Below are 21,302 nucleotides of genomic sequence, written 5' to 3' on the forward strand. Positions count from 1 at the left end.
TGTGCATGTCGAGGACTTGAATCTCATGTTGGTCGGACGTGATGATGGTGCTATGGATTTGAGCTTGTATATTGATCTGAATCTGTGAGACTGGTTGTTCGTTTGGTTGTCTGCTTAGTTCTAGGGTTGGATGATCAGTTTTTGTTTTGGAAAGGTCGTCTGTGATGGAGACCACCTCAATGTTCAATTCCGTTTTCTGTTGGTGGATATTCGGGAGAGATTTTGTTATTTGAGCTCTAGAGAGTGATTGTTTCAAGGTTAGTTGTGATGAGTCTGAGGCAGGCATTGCAGCAGTGTTGAGTTTAGTTCTCAGTCTTGTTTTGGGGAGTACAACAGATTGTTGTTTGGGTCGAGTTGCCGACATTTCTCCTTTGGTTGATCTGGGGTCTGTCTTTAGTTCCGTCATGCAGTCCCTGTCAAAGACCAGGGGACTTTCTCTTTGGGTTTCTTGAGTGAGAGTGTGGTGATGACTCTGTTCAGGTTGTTTTCCACTTTCCTTTTAGGCGCCTGATTGAAGGAGGTGAAAGTTGGTATTGCGGCCATCTAGGATCTAAGGGGGATGCCCTTTCGAATTCCTTGAGAGAGTCTGAAACTGTAGCAGTTATTACGTTTTGGTTAGGATCCAAGGGAAGAGCCCTTTCGGTCTCCTAACAGTCCAAGTGCTTCGGTGGTGTGACTGTAGTGTGCAGGACGAGCCCTTCCGGTCTCCTGATTAGGTCTTGGAAGATCTGGGGCAGATCTAGGGGGGATTCCCTTTCGATTTCCTTGATGGAATCCCAGCTGTATAAGTTGTTGCAGGTTGTTTCGGATCCAACGGCAGAGCCCTATCGGTCTCCTATCCGTGCGAGCAGTACAAAGGTGAGACTATAGTCTGCAGGATTCACCTGGGTAGAAGATGTTAGAGAGGTTCTGTTAAGATCCAAGGGACGAGCCCTTCCAGTCTCTCAACAGGTTTAGTAGGTGGTCAAGTGGTGGCAAGTACGAGGTTGTGGTTGCAGTTTGCAGGATCCAAGGGGCAGACGCTTTTCGGTCTCCTAGGTTGAAGATGTTGAAAAAGCTCTGTAGAGATCCATGGGGCAAGCCCTTTTCGGTCTCTCAGCAGAAGAGCTCGATGAGTGTTGCGTTCTTTGTAGGATATAACTCCGAGGTTTAGAGCAGTTAGGCAGAAAGCTCTGGTCGTGGGCTGCAAGCAATGGAGAAGAACAGTCCGGGGTTGTTAGTGAAGGTTTGGCGGGGAGACTGTCAGACAGATGAAAGGTTCCGCGTCTGCCCTCAGCCGTCAGCACGGTCCTGAGGCGAAGGACGAGGAAGCGCTGGGAGCTCTAGTGGGATGTCGGACAGCTGAGAGGTTCCGCGGCTGCACTCGGCATTCAGCACGGTCCTTAGGCAGAGGATGAAGAAACGGTGGAGGCTCACGTGATGAAGAAGCGGTGGAGGCTCGGGTGAGTGGAAGGAAAGGGGGGAGGACTCTCCACAGGGAGGAGGAGTTTTACGGTATGTCAAGAGAGGCTGCAGCGCTGGAGGGTGTCGGGGAGGGAGACGGGTTGAACACAGGTGGTCCGTGGGCAATGGAGGGAGGAGCGCTGAGCAAGCGAAACACAGCGTATGTCAGCTGTTTAGGGAAAGACTGCAGCGCAGGAAGGAGACGGGTTGAGCGCAGGTCTGCCCGGTGCACGGGTGCACGCGGCGTATTCCGTGGGCAGTATAGGAACCACAGCGAGACAGCGAGACACGGGGTGGGCAGGGGAGAGGGGCGCGGGAGGGCAGGTGGGACGGGGCAGCACTCACCGCAAGGGGAGGTGTTGGGAGGTTTGCTCTCCAAGTTCAGCCGGCAACAAGATTTCTTTCACGCAGATCCTTAGGAGAGCTTTGGGAGCAGTGGGCCGTGGCGCCGCAGAGCCTGCAGAGCCTAAAGACCAAAAGACTCTGCAGCAGACTCCGCGGCCGCTCCGCGGCTTGCTGGGTATTTTGAAGCTGGAGACAATAGCAATAGAAAGAGGACAAAGTGGATTCGGTTCAGTTCCTCTGATGAATACTGGAGCAAAAGCTGTAGAGTCTCGCACAAACACAGACCAAAAGACTCTGCAGCAGACTCCGCGGCCGCTCCGCGGCTTGCTGGGTATTTTGAAGCTGGAGACAATAGCAATAGAAAGAGGACAAAGTGGATTCGGTTCAGTTCCTCTGATGAATACTGGAGCAAAAGCTGTAGAGTCTCGCACAAACACAGACCAAAAGACTCTGCAGCAGACTCTGCACATATTATATATTTGTGTTCCCACCTTACTATGGTTTGTGTACTTTCCAAGCCATCGTTTATAAACATAGAAATATGCTACATATTTCTATGTTTATAAAATATGTCTTGCATACTACACAAACCATAGTAAGGTACGCATACAAATACAGAAATGCTTACATGCATGTATATATTTGTTTGTGTACCTTACTACAGTTTGTGTACTTTTTTAGTCCACGCCGATCCCACAAGTCACGCCCCCAAATGAGGGCCCCCCTCGATTTCTTACCCCACTTATAGCCCTGGGTGTGAATCTGGCAGATGTGCAGATGCTTGTATTGTAAGTCCATTCTATTGGTGACTGGCCAAGACAACCAGGAAGCAGGTACCCCTAATCCTCGTGATGCAGCCGTTCTGCAAACATTTATACGATCGAAGATATTGCCAAATGTCGAATCCTGATTGGAGGAAGCCTTCCTAATTCTACCATTCCCTTGCCATTTGAAAAGAGAACTTGGATTTCAGCAGCAGCAGTGATGGGGGCTTTTTCGTTTCTGGCTGAAGTATAACAATCAATCTCCCTGATGCCCCCGGAAGCACTGTTGCCCATGTCGCTAAAAGCCACAAAATAAAGTGACGGTGCCCGTTCGTAGCAAAAGGGAAAGTGAAACACATTCAGAGCTTTACTGGTGAAATCGAGCTCTCACAATTGTCTCAATTATCCTGACAGAAGCAGTTGAATAGTTGAAATGGTGCTCAAAGTCTCCTCTGAAAAGGCCTGTGATCTGTGCTTCTGCTTTTATTGCAGATGAAAGAGTGAACATGGAAAGGTTTCTCCAGGTAAAATGCTCCAGTGGCAGCGGATAAAGGAATGTAGGATAGCAGGCTTGAAGTGGAGCGAGAATCTCACGTTGCTTGCATGGATACTTTTCCCAATTAAAAAGGCCTTTTGTGTGCTGGTTCCGTCATCACCGGATAATTATGCGGCCTATTCACATTTCTGCCGGCTTCACAGTAGATGTGCAAATGCGCATGGGTACATTGCACCAACTTCAGAAATGAACACGTCGCTCACATTTCCCTGACACTTTTTTAATCAGCCATCTGTGGCCCCATTGCAGGGTGCTTTGCTGTGATTTGTTCTCATGGGTTGAGTCATAAAGGCATCATGCAGTAGGCCATGAAAAATATATTGGACGCGTTCTTTTCAGAAGATAGCAGTACTCACCGCATTCACTTCTATGCCGCAATTCAATGAAAAGTGGTAAAGAAACATTTCGACCCTTTATGGAAGATGACCGTTGCTTATAAATATATATATATATATACTGTTGTAGAATATATATACACGTGATATGCATTTCTGAACTCCCTGAAAAGTGAACTGCATCCCACCAGTTTTATTTTCTATAGTTTTATGAAGTTTTATTAGTCTGTTTTCCACCTTCATGTGTATAATACATGCTGGGATCGCATTGCATATGGTTGTAATACTCTCAGGGACATCATTTTGGTCATGTTGGGGTAGCCAGGGGTCGCAGGAGGTCTCCCTTGCTACCCCTGTGGCCTCCCTTGCTACCTATAAAACAAAACAACATACATTTGTATTTAAATTGAAGCTCCGGAGCTGTGGCCAGTGCCATTTGGCTCTTTGTTTCTGAGGTGGCTGGCTTTGTTGTTCAAGCCTCTTAAAAAAACGGGGGGTTCTATAAGTGTAACACTTTGAGCAGTGACCCTAAATAAGAAAGAACAAGAATAACAAACAATTTGTCTTCCTGGAATTCTATACAATAATTGCTAGATTCACTAAAGGTTTATTTCAGGCACACTTCAGCGGTTGAGTCACTGATTTAGTCTGTCCTTAAACACCCCAAATTCCTAATGCAGACAAACAGTTCCAAAAAGCATTTAGAGTAGAAGAAGCATCCATGTTGGACTATGGCCTCATAACAAGTTGGGAGGTGCAGTAAAAATGCAGCGGTAATAGCGTTTACTGCCGCATTACCGCACCACCCACCTATGAGATGGGCAAAAAGTTAGATGATTCGCCTCTAGCTCTCAGTGGAGGTTAATCCACACACTTTCCACCCATTTACTGTGCAGGTTCTGCAGCATAATTACTGCCGCTGTAATTGTGCTGAAAATGCCCCATTGAATAGAATGGACTCAAAAATATTGGGACTTACACCGCCACTACCACTCGTAAAACGGTTGGTAATACCACCGGATCAAGTGACAGTAACGGTAATTGCGTTGAGCAGTATACTGTTAGATTTACTACCAGGATACTGCCCAACTCCTGATAAGGCCCCATGTATTTTGCTTTTCGCAAGTTGCAGTTATAGCATTTTTTTTTGCCGTTGTCTCTGTTACGATCATCACAAGACATTCCATCTCGTTGTCCTCTGTCACTTGACAAAACCTTGTGCCTAAAAGCTTGTGTGCAGTGTAGAAATGTTTGACCATAGCACATAAAGTGACCCCTGATTTCATTGTGCCACAATGAATGCTTTCTTGCAATGTGTCTATCTCCATGGCATGCTGTTCAGGATGTTTGTTTGCATGTATGAGGTAACGAGTGCCCAGAGTACAGGATACCTTTTGAGTGCACTGCTTTCCCTGCGATTCTAAATTCTTTAATACACAGTTGTAAACTCTCCCAATGGTATGTATTTTACCAACCGCTGAAGCCTGTCAAGTAGATGCACGCAGGCTTGACATGTGGCCAAATTTGCACCAGACCTGCAAATGAACTGGTCTGCTGTCAAATCTCAGTTATAAGTCTAATGGTATCCACAACAGAGTGTAATTTGCTTTCTGACTTTGAGAACATTCTGACATGTAATTACTCATTTTAGTATAGCCGGTATGATAGCTATAGCCTGTAAGATAGCTCAGTGGGTTAAGCGCTCGCTGCTGCAAAGTGTGTGTTATCTGCAGGTTGTAGGTTTTGAATCCAGCAAGGCCAACTCAGCCTTTCATCCATCTGAGGTTGATAAATGGGTACCAACACAGTTTGGGTGTTATTGTATGTATATTTGTGGTATGTAAAACGCTTAAGTGCTATATAATATATCATTTTGATTTGGCCTTGGACGTCTGTTTGCATTCACAGTAATTTGGTAATATGGGCCTATAGACACCAGTATGATAATACATATGGCGATTCATTCTTGATTCTTGTCTGAAATGTACATCACATTATAGTGAAATCGTAACCATATTTTCCGTAGTGTACTTGGGAGCAATGCTATGTGATGCCACTTCCTGTTTTGTCAAGGGGTGATAGGTCGTGTTCCATCGCCTCTCGTGATGTCACTTCAGGGTGGGGTCAAATTACATCCCTTCCTGTGATGTCAGAGGTCAAGGGTTGTGTGATGTCACTTCCGCTACCACTGGCATTTTTGTGAGCTGACGTCCCTGAATACTCTAACAGCAACTGTACAGATGTAGTAATCCTTGTTGCTTTTCACTGGTCAGGACAACTTTCATTTCGCTATACTGGCAAACAAGCAATTATGGAGTTTATTCGGTTGCAGTGTGCTTACTGTATGTATCTGTGTGCGGAAACGACTGTACAGAGAGTCATTTTTTGGACTGGTTGTCTTTCCTACCAAATCTCATGTGTCTCGTGTAACTTAGCATTCATAGCTTTCTATGCCATTTATTCTTTGGAAAATGTATTAGGTTTGTGGCAGGTATTTGTGTGGCACCAGTCGTGAGAGTTTACGGCAATCGTGGACATTTTCTTCCAGTGCAGGTAGGAGGAAAGGGGAAGGGGAGGAGAGAAAAGGAAAAGAAGGAGAGGGGAGAAAAAGAGGGAAGAGGGAAGAAGGGGATACAACACAACTACAGGGACAGAAAAAGGGTGGCCCCCGGGGGACAGGCTCAATCCAGGTTGCCACACACCGCCCTAGCAGACTTATCACATAAAAGTAATTTGGAAGCGATAACCACGCCAGGCTATAAGTATGTTAATGGGTGACGGTAGTGACCCTTTGTAAGCTTACCACTGTTGAACCTTTGTAGGTTGGCCGTCTTGTTCCCTGCCCCTCGGTCCCACGGCACCACAGACCACACACCACTTTTCTCCACTTCCGCATGCACTGCGCACTGGAAGTGATATTGCATGCAGTTGGCAGGTCCCTCTTTGCTGCTCCACTCTCGGTCACAGAAATGTTAAAGGGACAGTGTTCCCAATCCAATTGCGTCAACAACGCCAGTAGTTCACCAAAAATGTTGATCCAGCACACTGATGCCAAAGTGAGCCACAGACACCACACACCACTTTGCTCCACTTCCGCTAGTTTAAAGCATTATGATCAGAGGGATATCGAGTTGCATTCTAGAACTCAGTCCACAATATTTATAGGGGCTGTTTTTAAGCAGAAAGAATTGGGTATTCAAGAGGAACTATGTATCCCAAAGGCAGTCGCATGGGCTGGCTGCTGGGAAGGTTCTCAGAACATGAAAGACTTAAAGTGCCCTTGAGCGGATGACTAGCTGGTAGACCACATTAACCTTGCGAACCTAGAAACATCCCTTTCACAATGGAGGGAATCATGAACTAACAGGAGGGAACTTGGCTTAGATTTCTGAATTTCTGCAACAGTAACTGATCTGCACTTTGAACTTGCATAAAACACATATACTTAGGTACTGAAGTCAACACCCCCGCCCCAGCCATCCCCCACTATACTATACCTCAGCATAGCTGTTTCTTTCTAGCTTTCTCTAGGCATAATATTAATCTGTATGTTTTCAAAAAAATAGCATTAAGATATAACCACATGAATTCTAAATTGGGAAACAGAAATCTAAGATCTGTAAACTGTACGTATGAAATAAGTTGCAGGGTAATTACATGACTAATGTTAAGCACCGAGGAGCTTCATTGCTAAATGGGAGATCTGTTCCATGAAAACAATACAATAGTTTTTTTTAAAAAATAATGTGTCGTTGAAGTATTGCTACTACTACTGTATAGCCTTGTGTGACCGCTGATTCCAAAACCTGTGGCTGAAAAAGTCGGTAACAAAGGCTTCTGATCTGCTAGTGCAGAGAAATGAGGTCTGAGAAGGCCCAACGAGCAACGCTCCATAGTGATACTAGGGCTTGCATTAACAAGACTATAGCATGCCAAAGTCTATGTGTCACTAGATTTGTGTGATTCCGAATTTTTCAACCAGGTGCAGTATTCTCCAGACGTCCTCTAAATTAAGTTCAGCTAGAAGTTTCAACACTGATGTTTTACATGTCTTCTTTTGCATGTGGTTTTGGGAATTTTTTGTCGACTCATACATCAAGGGCTTTGTTGAAGTCACTTCCTAGCACTAGGTGGACTGCTTAAAATGGGATCAGAAGCTTATACATTGTTTTGGTCGAGTCAATGGTAAGGAAGTAAACATTGACCAGTAACCTCTCCACATTATTTAGAATCAAATGCGTTGTTAAGATCATGCAGATGGTATCCTTTATTATGCTTACAATTGTGTAGTTTAGATTTATCCTAAAAGGAATCATTAGGCTTCTTCACTTGGTGGTTGTCCCTACATTCAATTCTTCCCCAACCCAGCACTTCCTCATTATTTAGCCTCTTCTTTTGGGATGGATGGTGCTTGAAGCAATGCCACATCTACCGTGAACTCTCTCAAGCACTGCATGTCTTTGTGCATGACTGGGCTGCTAATTCTGTTGACATTCCATGTAGTGATGTTTAGTTTATGATCCATGGTGATTCATCTGTCATCTGTACACCGCTCTGGAAGTGCACTGAAGGGTGTTGTGGAAACATTGTAACAGAAGTTAGGTTGTGTCTCGAATACCAATGCCGAAAACTGCAGCTTAATAATAGAAATGGAACAACAATATGATTAAAGCTACAGCCTATAGATTTCAAACCAAGTACACCTAATATTTCTCCTTGTGTATCTCCATCATAACTTCTCTTCTTGCACTTCTTTCTGTGCCCGTAGAAACCTAGTGTTGCCTATGATACATGGTGCTTTGTAGTGGGGGCCAAGACATGCAACCTTCAAGAACCCAATACTCCATTTATGTAACTTTTCATTTGCTGGTTTAGCTTTGAGCTGCGCACAGCAAAAGTAAACATGTATTCACCACACGTATGACAATGATTACATTAGACACTCATTCAGCTGGACGTCAGTTCAGATGTTACTGCTGGCACCATTTTTTAACTACATATGAAAAAGCGTGTCTGTTTGGCAGAGCTCTAGTTATTATATTAACCCCTTTTCTTTGTGTTACAAAAATGAAGCAAATCAGGGGAGTGCAACCTTCACACCTGGCGTTCTGCCACACGTTCTAATCTAAAGCCCATGTTAGAACTGCCTCAGTTCCAAAATGACAAGTGTGGGAATCACAAACCACATTTCCAGATATGAAAGGCTTTTTGGCAGGTGGGGGTCCTAAGTACCACCTTTTTTAAATTGATTTGCTGTTGAGATGTTCAAGGGGAGGACAATGTATATGTACCCATTGACAAAGCACCAATGCTACACATCATCACCAAGAAAAGCCCTCACCTGTGTCTGAGTCATTGCAATGTCCAATTTACAGACACCCTGGACCTCCGCCTGGGAAAGCTGCGTGCCATTGACCTGGTAAACAAGATAAGCACAGGTCTCTTCTCTACATGGGACTTGGACGCCTTTATGGTCAGTCCTACATAGTAACATGGTCTAAAACCCTTCACTCAGAAGGAACACAGGATCCTCCCAATTGTGCCTGAATGTTGCAATCTAATCTGGGCAGACAACACTGAAGGCTTTCATCCCCATACAAACCTAATGTATAGGGCCTCATTACACATTAGGCGGTAAGGGTTTACCGGTACCGGTAAGGGCTCCGGTACCGGTAAACCCTTACCCCCTTACTACGAGCTCCCTTTGCGGGACCCGACCTTAACGGCTGGTTTTACCAGCCGTTAAAGTAGGGTGCCGCAAAGGGACCTCGGTGCTAATTACGGTACCGCAATTTGCGGTACCGTAATTAGCTCCTTCCCCATTCCCATTATGCCCTATGGGGGCAAAAATGGGAATGGGGAAGTGCCTTGGTGAATGGGGAATTACCGCCCCTGCTCACCTTGGAGTAGGGCGGTAATTTCCGCCATCCACCAAGGCGGACGCGGTAAAATACTGGCGGCAACCATGGCGCTAACGCCATGGTTACTGCCTACCGTGTAATGAGGCCCATAGTCTTTGAAAGATACCTCATTAGAGTTATTAGAGTAATGTTTCACTCTTTCAATGCGTGTACCATCCCTCACCTGGTATTTAGTGGGGGGAACCTGATAAAAAGAGAGTAGGAATATCTGTTTGCTTTAGGCAAAGCTTGCTGCCTTCAAGCACCCCCGCCCACCCCCCACCAACAGCCTGATCTGCACATGTGTATTTAGGGGAGATAGGTCTATGGCTGGTCAGTGCCTGTTCCAGAAGCTGGATAAAGTGCTACAACAGCAGGTTTGCCAATCAAAGAAGGGCAGGAATGGAAGCCCACTCACCAGGGAAGAAAGGGGGTTTCCACCAGATCGATGCTGATGGAACATGAATCAGTGCTGCTTATAGGTAAGGGATCACAGTGTACAATCCCTGAACGGAGGCCTCCATTTTGGAGAGTACCCCCAACCTCCAAAACATGTAGGATCTGCTGGTACAGCAAGGCAGTTGAGAAACCTGTGGAGCCTTCCTGAGAGAGGGAGACGGACAGCCTTCAGGAACAGACGAACCTCTGACAGGAGTGGAGTAGAATAATTGAAAGACAAATGTATGGGAGATGGCATTATAGGCTGGAAGCCCTAATCTAATGCACCTTTGTTTCAACTTTTAATAAATACAAAATAATGGTTACCATTTGTTTACCAGAGCTGCCTGATACATAGGTGAAGTCCAATTGCTGCTTTGGGAACCAGATGTTTAGGTAGAGAGCTTAGTGTCTAAAGCAAAAACAAGGAATGATGAAAAGCAGAACCTTGCATTGCTGTCATGTGATTGACTCTGCTTGTCTGGCACGCACTCTTAGAATTCCCCACTTTTCCTTTACAAGTTTGATCAAATGCATAAAGATGAAAACATGAGCTGTTCCTATCCAGCTTCAAACCTGGGACCTGCAAGTTACACACAGATCTCTACAGTGGTTGCAGTAATCTACTGAGATATCTCATTGCACAGTGTAGTGTGCTGCTCTACTTGCACAGCTTAGTGACTTGCTGCCTGGCTCCCTCTGAGTTACACAGGGCTCCTGCCCCCCCCCCCGCACAGTCCACCCCTCCTTGCACTTAGCATGTGAACCCGCTCCACCTGCACCCCATACAATCCCTTTTCTCTTCTTCCATCCCTCTGCTCCTCCCCTGCTAATATCCCCTCAGCCTTAGCGACTGGCTGCCTCGCTCCCCCTGAATTCTACAGGGCCCCAGGCCTACCTACCCGCCGAATCCACCCCCCAACTTGCACTTAGCATGTGGACTCTCTCCCCCTGAACGCCATGCAATCCCTTGCATTTGCCCTCCTGGCTTCCCCTCAGCACTGGCCTAGCCCTTGCAGCTCCCCCCTCAACCCCAACTTTTTTTCTCTTGCCCTTTTACACTGCATCCCCCTTCCCACCCTCACACTTCACTGCATGCTGACCGGCACTACCTCCCGCCCTCCCTCGCACTTCTTGTTACTGCACATGCATGATCCAAAAGTCACAAGGCCTAGTAGGACCATTTTATGTTACCCTTCTCCCTTGTCCCCTCCCTCCCATTTTTGCCTTGTGGTGCGTTGAAACACCATTTGTTCTATAAGTGCCTTACAAATGCACAATAAATAACTTTCACAGATGCACAAGACTCAATTTCTTTTTGCTATACCCATCACACAGCTTTACCAATCCCTCTCCTTTCTCTAGCTTCTTGAATCCTTCTACATTACTTTGTAGATGTTTTCCTATGAATAAGGGTGAACCTGCCCACACTTCTCCATGACTTCTTAGAAGATTTATGGCTTCAGACTGCATTCTACCCTATATTCTCTGTACCCTACCCACCCTTTTTGCCCTTCTTGCAAACCTCCACAACCATGGATAACTCCTGACCTCCTATCCCTTTGACGTCTCTCTGCTGTGCTGAGACACATCAGAATAAATGCTAATGATCACTTATCTTTCTTCTTTTCAATAAGTTAGGTATTGTATAATACTTACTGCTAAAACCAGCATTATTCTGATCTTATTTTCCCCCCTCTCCTTATCCACGTACTCTGTTTCAACCTCGGATTTGCATTCAATCACCCCCACCCATCTGACGCGTCTGCTTTTTCATCTTTAAACCTTACAGACTTTGCTTACATTTTCAAAAGCAGTCTCCCTCTTGTGCTCTTCTATTCTTTTATCGACTACTCCTAATGAAACCTTTTCCTCTTTATCCGCAACTGCTACTTTATCTTTGCAGTTTGGTATCCCACAACACTCTGTACTTGGTGCTCTACTTTTCAATTCCTTTGGACTTTCCTGTCACTTCTATGCTAACAACTCTCAAAGCTTTGTTCCTTTCTCATTATTTTCTGATTCCAATCCCTCTAATATTATTGCCTGCCCCATCCAATCATGGATGATTTTCGCTTTCTCCATCTCAAACCTTCTAAAAGTGAAATTCAGGTATTCTCTCTTTTACTGTTTCTATTTCTCCTTTGCCTACTGCTATTTATTTCCCCCACTCATTCATCCCTCTCTCACAATCCACTCCTAATCTTGTTGACATTTCCGACTCCATACTTTCATTTTCCACAAACATATGTAGCATTGCTCGGTCCTGTCCTCTACAGGTAACATTTTGGAAACCCTGTCTATTTCTTTTCTTCAAAGCAACCCAACTTGTAATTTCGATCCTTGTCCTTTCACAACTTGATTATTTCTCTTCTCTTCTCTTATGACTTCCAGCCTATCAACCGATCACTTTCTTTTTTCAACTCTGCGATTTGCACTATGTTCTCTTGTTCTGCTTGCAATTCTATCTCTTCTTTTCAATCTATCTCTTGGCTTTCCTTTCAATCTCATCTCCTCTTTCACTTCTTCTGCAACGTCTTCAAGAGGTTACATTATCTCAATCCTATATATCTCTCTTCCTTTGTTTCTTTGTGTGTTAAATCTCTTTGCTCTCAAGCCCTCTTTCTTAGTTCCCAAACCTCCCCGCCTGCAATCACATTTTCACTCCTTCTCACTAATGTCTCTCAAATTAATTCCTTACCTCTTTCTATTCCAGCTTCTCCTACTTTGCCTATTTTCTGTTCTACTCTTAAAACTCATCTACTCTCTTCACATGTGTAATCATGTATTCCTTTGCAATCATATTGTGTACTGCCACTTACTTTATTCGATTCTTAGGTGAAAGCACTTCATTATCAATAAATACAAATACACATACAAATGTCTCTTAGATGAGATGTATGCATATTCGGTCGGAAGAAAACTCTGGCAGTACCCACCAATCTACCCACCCCTCATTACAAGATTCGTGGGAGCCCACGGATCACTTTTTGAAAGTTCTCCCAGACTCACTTGTCATATATGGGCACAAAATTAACATTATTAAGAAAATAAAACCTCTATTTGTAAAATCATCAAATATAAGGGCACTTCAAAATGCTACGTGAAGTGGGGCAGTTTTGGGGACATTCTCTGAGTGCATTGTCAAAATACATACTTCTGCAATATATTCACATATAACGTAACAATACCAACCTAATTGCAACATATGAACATGCTGATTTTGCACATAACACACACTATGCTTCAATACACATTCCTATACACACTGTTTGTCATGCAGCTATGCCACCACTTAAGCGCAGCTTTAAAACAGCCTTGAAAATGCTCAGTTCTTCCAAGACCATAAAGTTTATACAGTATTAGATGTTACTATTGAACGTGTTTTCTTTCCACATGCACACTGAATACAATGAACAAAATGGGAAATAGACACATATAATCATACATCCTATCCACAACTCATACCATAAGAACATGAAGTTTTTAGTTTTATATGCAACGTTGAATTTGTACTTTTAGTACACTAGACATTATCGTTGCACGCGTACTCCTAATTACACAATAACACACCACCGTGGCATTTGACACGTATGTAATATTAAGGACCAATTACACACATGTGATCGAGTCCCAATTTCTGTTGCAAAAATATCGACTCATAAATTTGTTCATGCATAAAATTACATCTTTTTCTAATCACATTTCATCTAAATTGTACACATAATCACCTTTGATTATTAAATTGTGAATACAAATGCATAACCCTGTAAACCTTAAATCACTCAATCAAGCCACACCATTCATTCTCTCTCTACTTCAGTCATACTATACCAAATTCAAACATCTAAAAAAAGGTTACATCTAAAAAAAGGTCAGTGTATCGGCTTAAAGTACAAAGTGCAATCCAAGCCATTCGTGCACCATTCTGTTCTTAATGGCATGTATCCTTCCATGTTTTGATACGAAAATAAGCCTTATTCCATTGAAGAAAGTGTTGCATGGTTGAGTCTGCAAGGAGTTTCCAAATCGGCGACTAATCTATCTGCATTACATAAAGCAGCCATCTTCAGGACATGTAACTTCGGTCTGCAGCATTGCTTTGCAATCCTTGTTCTTTTCCAAGACATGTTACAGCACTGAGAAGTGTCACCATGTATAAAGATATTTGTCTTCCCCCTGGGTAACTTCAATTGTGACCGCGCGTGTCTGGACCAATCCGTTTAAAATTAACTCACTAAACTCATATTGGAACTCCTTGTATTGTCAATCCTGTACTCCTAGACACATAACACATTGTGCAAAAATACACACGTACCACAGATTCCTATCTTTGTAAATAACATACACTACAGACAGCCATCCTTTTAATATACCATACACACAATTGTTGAAAAAGCTGCACTGCTTCTCTTACATTGTTTTTAATTGTAGTAGATTTTAAGCTTTAATTCAACTTGAACTGCTCCAGGGTTAACAAAGTGCTCTTGATCCTTCATTGTCTAGTGGTCCAAATGAGAATCAATATGTTACTGTGAGTCACAATGCAACACTACAAAGGCACAGAGAATGTGGACATGCAGTAGTTATGTGACATTGGCCCTCATTACGACCCTGGCGGAGTGGGATACCGCCAGCGGTAATCGCGGCGGACCCGTCCGCCGTACTACGAGTTCCCTTAGCGCCATGGAGGTTTTCTCCGCCTGGTTTTACCGTGCGGAGAAAACCATGGCGCTAAGGGACCTCGTTGTTAATTACGCCGCCGTACTTTACGGCGGCGTAATTAACTCCTTCCCCACTCCCATTATACCCTATGGGGCAAGAATGGGAATGGGGAAGGGTAAAATGGGGATTGGGGATTTACCGCTCCGCCAAGGTCGGCATGGGGTGGTAAATCCGCCAACCCCCATGGCGCTATCGGCGGCTTTCCGCCATGCTCCGCGGTGCATTTTGCACCGCGAAATCCGCCAGGGTCGTAATGAGGGCCATTATCATGATGAAGCCTCTGTGTTGCCATGCCCCGTAACATTTGCACACTTCATAATTCTATGTCGCTACTCCAGAGTGATGAGTATTCATTCCCCATTTTAGAACTGGGACCAGTCTAACCCATGCTTACAGAAAAGAAGGTATAAGAGTGTTACCTTCATTTGAATAAATAAACAGAAAACACACATAAATACATATTAGAAGTAACTGTAACATCTTCTTTCATTGCACAGTACAGGAAATAAGACTAGGATGTCTGAGCGAATTTTAAATCGGCCTCTGCCCTTGGGCATGCACCAAAGTGACGTCCATTACCACAGTCCCCCTGCCGAGAACCAAGGTTGGTAAGCCTATGCATACTTATTGCCAATATTATGATATGATCATCGCTACATAGGTATATGAAAGGACAGAAGCCTTGACTAAGACTTCGCCATTTGTATACGTCACATCGGAAAGTGCACTTTGCACAGACATTTTAAAGAGACTACAAATAGGCGAGTACTAGCAAATGTACCTGTGTACTTCAGGAAGTGAAAAGCCTCCTTCAGGTAACAGAGTGAATATTTGTATAAGTTCTGCAAACATTCATGTTTTATTTACTTTTTGCGTTTGTCCATGTGTAAGGTTGTGCGATAGAACAAAATGATCACCGCCGCTGAAAGCACTGAACGCCTTTCCAGCCTTGCACAGTAAACCTATCTACAAAAGACGTTCCTATTATGAAGAAGTAATTTACAAATACTTGGATTAAAAATACCTCATTGCTTTAATGCCTATATCAATTTTTTTAAGGTTACCATAGATATGTTAATACAAAAGCACCAACAACAGACGTTTTCTCTTTGAAGAAGAAACAAAAACATATTGGATGTTGTAGTGAAAAACATGTACAATTAACTTATCTCTCTATATATAAAAGGACAATGTGTGTGTGTCTGTTCGAAATGTTCAGCATACTTCCCAACATTCTACAAACCTGAAATTTGGCATGTGGCTAGGTTCCATGGTGTAGACAATGTGAAAAGTATAAAATATACATTTTTCGATTTCTTTTTTTAAGTGATCTGCAATGCTTACCGCTGCTATAGGTGGATATGTGTGTGTGTCCGTTCGAAATGTTCAGAATACTTCACAACATGCTACAAATCTGAAATGTGGCATGTGGGTAGGTTCCATGGTGTAGACAATGTAAAAAGTATAAAATGTACATGTTTCTAATTTTCTTTAAGTGGTCTGCAATGCTTACCCCTGCAATATGTGGATATGTGTGTGTGTGTGTTCGAAATGTTCAGCATACTTCCCAACATACTACAAATCTGAAATTCGACGTGTGGGTCGGATCCCTGGTGTAGACAATTTAAAAAGGATAAAATATACATTTTTAGATAATTATTTTAAAGCATTCTGCAATGCTTACGCCTTCCATATGTGGATATGTGTATGATACGATATGTTTTTTATAACGCCTCTTTACACAAGTGTTTCTAGGGGCAATAAGAAAAGGGAGGGAAGACAAACAATCTTACTAGGCCTTGTGTCATTCAGATTGTGCAAGTGTGACAATGCAAAGTACAGGGGTACGAAGTGCAGGGGGAAGGGAGAGAGAATGGGAAGTGCCAGGTAGAGGGGAGGGGAAGTGCAATAAGGCAGTATTGCCTTGAGTAAGTGCAGCCAGGGCAGCGTGGCTCTGAATAAAGTGAAAGGATGCAGGGGACTGTATGGTTACAGTTACAGCCCCTAAGTGCTTGGTAAGCAAGACAGCGGTGTAGTGGAGACTGATCATGGTGGAACCTGGGACCAAGTGAGCCTCTGAGGGTAGCCAGGCAACCAGCCGGTGCAACAGACCGGCAGGTCAGCAGGCATGAGAGAGAGAGAGAGAGAGAGAGAGAAAGAGAGAGAGAGAGAGAGAGAGAGAGAGAGAGAGAGAGAGAGAGAGAAGACGAGAAAAGGAGCTTCTTCCGAAACCTTAGGTGGTCTGGCTCCAGTTTGAGAGGTCCAGGCAGGCCATTCCAGAGGGAGGCCACTGCAGAGGAGAGATATTTACCCCCCCACTCTCTCCCTGGAGGAGTGTCTCACCCTTAGAGAATTTGAGGTAGCTGAGCAAAGGGCTCAAGAAGTAAGGTATTTTGGAAGAGATAGTTTGATGTAGTACGAGCCACTGCCCCAGAAGGCCTTGTGCATGGTGCGGAGGGTCTTGAACTTGATGTTTTCGGTCACCACGGGCCAGTGGACAGATTTCAGGGCTGGCGAGATACGGTCCCTGGGCTTGAGGCCAAGGACAAGTCTTGCAGTCCTTTTCTGGATTAGTTGCAGAGGGCATAGAGTAAAGGAAGGCAGATTGAGAAAGAGGCTGTTGCAGTAGTCCAGCCTAGAGAGGACCAGGGCTCTGAAGACAGTGAGCTTCTGGGGGAAAGTGACAAAAGGAAGAATACCTCTGAGGAGGTGTAGCTGGTAATGGGCCTTCTTGGACAGGTCTGTGATGTGAGGAGAGAAGGAGAGGGTGGAAGAGGGCCCATGGAGGGTGGCCAAATTGAGAAGGAAAAATTGGGAGCAGGGGTCCCAATGAGAAGTATCTCAGTCTTAGTGACATTAAGGCAGAGATTGTTGGAGGTGCACCAATCCCGAATTGCGGATAGACAGTCCAGAATGAGAGGGAGAGGAGAAGAGGCTGAGGAGAGTCTTGCAAGTGAGCTTAGTGTCATCAGCATAACAAGGAAAGTGAGAGGAGAAGGTAGAAATATGGTGGGTCAAAGGGGACAAGTAGACATTAATGAGCCAGGGTGAGAGGTTAGAGCCCTGTGGAACACCACATGTGGAGAGAGATGTGGTGGAGAGAAAGGACTTGGGCCTGGGAGGGTAGGTCCTGGAGGAAGGAGGTCAACCACTCCAGGGCCTGATCCCTGATGCCCAAGTTCTGACAGAGTCGATTGATCAGGATAGTGTGATTGACCATGTCAAAAGTGGAGGAAAGGTCAAGGAGAATGAGGACAGAAGTAAGGCTAGAATTGAGATTAGCGAGCAGATCTTCACGGGTGTTCAGGAGCACAGTTTCCGTGCCTCTGGCTGCTCTGAAGTCAGACTGATGGTAATGGAGACAACCAACAGATTCAGTGTGTAGAGTAAGCTGAGAGATGACCAGCTTTTCCAGTAGTTTTCCCAGGAAAGGAGTGATAGAGATCGGGCGATTGTTTGCTGGGCATTTGGGATTGGCAGAAGTCTTTTGAAGGAGGGGGTGCACAAGGGAGTGCTTGAGGAGAGAGGGGGAAGTTCCAGTGGCAAAAGAGTGATTGCAGAAATCGGCCAATGCTGGAGCGAGCGTGTCAATGTGGTCCTTGATGGTTTTGGAAGAACAGGGAAGAACCTGTTTTGATGAGACTTTCATAGATCGGACTTGTCTAGAAACGTCATTGTGGTGAATCAAAGAAAGGAGGAGAAGGGAGGTCAAGAGGTCGCCACAGGATGACCAGGAGAGGAGGATGAGGAATATGGAGAGCAGGAGACGGTGGACAGGATGTCCTGAGTTTTAGTGATGAAATGAGAAGCCAGGACCATGCAGAGGGCCTTGGAGTGGACAGGAGAAGTAGAGACTGCAGCAGAATTGGCCAGCTCCTTGCAGAATTTCAAGAGTTTGTTCAAGGTTGTTAGATGCCGCAGAGACGTGGACATGGATGTGCGCTCTCTTCTTAGCAAGAACAGAGAGTCTCTATTGGCTTTGGAGAAGGCTGCAGGTCAGTGTTTCAGACAGTGTACCTCTTGCCCTCCACTTCCTCTCAGCCACCCTACACTTGCGTTTAAGGATGGGGAAGTCTTGAGTTGTACCAAGAATTGCACTTGGATTTGGGCTCAAGGCGGATCCTCATGACAGGGGCAAGTACATCAAGAGTGTCTGAGATAGAGCAGTGAAGGTTGGAGAGGGCTGTGTCAGGGTGTGAGTCAGCCGAAGTGCAGAGGGAGGAGAGAAAGTGGCAGTGAAAGCCTCAACTGACACATGCGTCATGGGTCGGATGACCGAGAAGGTGGGTGGCAGAGCTGGAGTAGGCTTGGCCTGAGGGCTAAAGAGAGAGAGAGAGATGAGAGTAAAGGAGAAAGTGAACACAGGATAGAGGAGTGGTGAGAGAGTGAGAGAGAGGGAGGTCTGAGGAGATCAGAACATCCAAGATGCGCCCTGCAGAGTGAGTCGCGCCAGAGGGGTGAATCGAGAAAGAGAGAGAGAGAGTCACAGAGGTTGCAAAAGAGTCCAGAAGAAGGACAGGAAGCATCCAGGTGGATCTTGAGGTCTCCGAGAAGGAGTAGTTGAGAGATAGAGACAAGGAGGGAGGAGGCGAGGTCCGCCTACTCAGAGAGGAAAGAGGTTACCTTGCCAGGTGGCCGGTAGACAGTGGCCACAGAGACAGAGGCCAGGAGAGGGAGAGAGCCTGCAGTAAGGCATTCAAAGGAGGAGTAGTCCTGCACAGGAATGATAGAGGCAGGGATCCACTCAGGGAAGATCAAAGCTACACCCCCACCAAGATGGTTGGTTCTGGGTGTAGAGAGGATCCTGTAGCCATCAGGGAGTATGGTATCAAAACTTGTGACAGATCTGGCCGTGAACCACGTCTCGGTCAGACCTAGAACATCCAGGTCGAGTTCTTCAAGTTGAACCGGGGCAACTAAACCGGCCCTTAAAGACAAGGCAGCAATACTTAGAGATGGATGGTGATGAAGAATATAATCAAACATCAATAATCAAACTGACTCAGGAAGTTGGCAAAGTTTTAACTGTTTTAAGGTCAATTATCTAAAACAGGGACCACCACGGACATCATCCAACATTGCATAGCAATCTCTCAAAACATTTCTGAAAAAACAACATTCTTATACTAAAAGTTCATCATCATTGACGTCTGCATAGCGAACTACAAAAACCTACTTAGAATGGTGATAGGCTTACAAGGAACATCTAGGTATACATTCCATACTAGTTCAGAAACGTGATTGGGTATCTAATATCAGGTGGGCAACTAAGCCCTCCCCTAGTGCATGTCATCATGAACATGATCTAATACACAGTGTCCCATTGGTTACACAAACTATAGGGCTCTCTATTACATGTCCCTCTATAATTTTACACACTATAATATTCCACATGCGTAAGCAGCACGCAAGTTGGCACCTAGGTGCTTGGTAGGTTGGTCATAACCATAGCTTCCCACCAATTAGCCTTCCAATTCATCATCACTCTGCAGTCGGCCAGTCAATTAGCCCTTTGAAGACCCGCCTTGAGTTTGTTCTTCGTGCCTGGGAATATGAGGGAGTGCGAGCATCCCCTGCCTCCCAGTTTTATTCAGCTCCGTCTAGTGTCTATTTTCATCCATCCACGTGACTGCAGACCATAATTCCAGAGCATTTTGCTGCATTAAACTCCATTTACAGGAAGAACCTCTGATGTCTTTAGTGCTTCTCCATCTCACCTCAGTAGGAGTTTGTTCTTTTCACACATTAATTGTAGCTTTTGCAAGAACATTCTGACTTGCAGTGGCCTTGACTGCTTGGTGCTAGACCAACCAAGCCCTTCCTCAATTCACTTCCATAGTTAAGTTTTCAATTTCTGCTCATCTTGTCCAGGTCCTTCTAAAGTTCATTATGGAATAGCTGTAGTCCATGTATTATACATATACATTGGCGCATCGCCACAACCTTGTCACTATCTAGCAAGCCTTAAAGAATACTTGTCTACTTGCGTTGCTGCAACTGTACAATTGTAAAATGGCTTGATATCTTCATCAGTTTCTTAAGTATGAACATCTTCATCTGGAGCCCGAAATGTTGTTAATCTTTAACACCTCCTCCTTTGATTCAATAGAATGCTTATACTCTTTTAATCTCTTCTTATGAGTGCATTAGCTCTGCTCTTCATGACATCACCGATCGGCACTTTCACTTGTCTTCCACATTTTCTCTGGGATTTCATCAAATGGCCATCATATTGTCGTGTATGCATGAATGGCTTTCTTAATGGGAACCTTGCTTCTAGGATTATCTTTGGTATTGGTACTCTTACTGGCACTTCACTTGTCTCACACTCTGGTTCCCAACCTATAGGCAGCATGGGGGAGGAGCCTTGGGTGGGGGTACTTGACTCCACCTTTACAAAGGAGATGGCAGATGACAGAGTAGTGTTTGACAGCTGAGCGAGTGTAATGGTCATGAAGTCAGGGGCACAGGCATGCAGGGGTCGCATGCACAGAAGATATGGGTGGACACTGTCCTGGCGCCTTTGGCGCCAGGCTCATGAACAAAAGTAAACAAGAACGTCCATTTAACATCAAAACGCTTTTATTATGGACATCAGATGCATTAACCTTGAACATTCCATCCATTAAGCACTTCAGATGCATTAACCGTGAACATTCCATCCATTAAGCACTTCAGATACATTAACCTTGAGCATTCCATCTATCAAGCAGCCCCAAGTGTATTCTTGGGTGTGGCTGCTAATGGATTTACTGCTATATAAGCTGCCCTGATCCTCAAACAGACGCTTTGCGTT

Source organism: Ambystoma mexicanum, chromosome 7q (assembly GCF_040938575.1).
Source record: "Ambystoma mexicanum isolate Mex_15411 chromosome 7q, UKY_AmexF1_1, whole genome shotgun sequence".
Lineage (NCBI taxonomy): Eukaryota > Metazoa > Chordata > Amphibia > Caudata > Ambystomatidae > Ambystoma > Ambystoma mexicanum.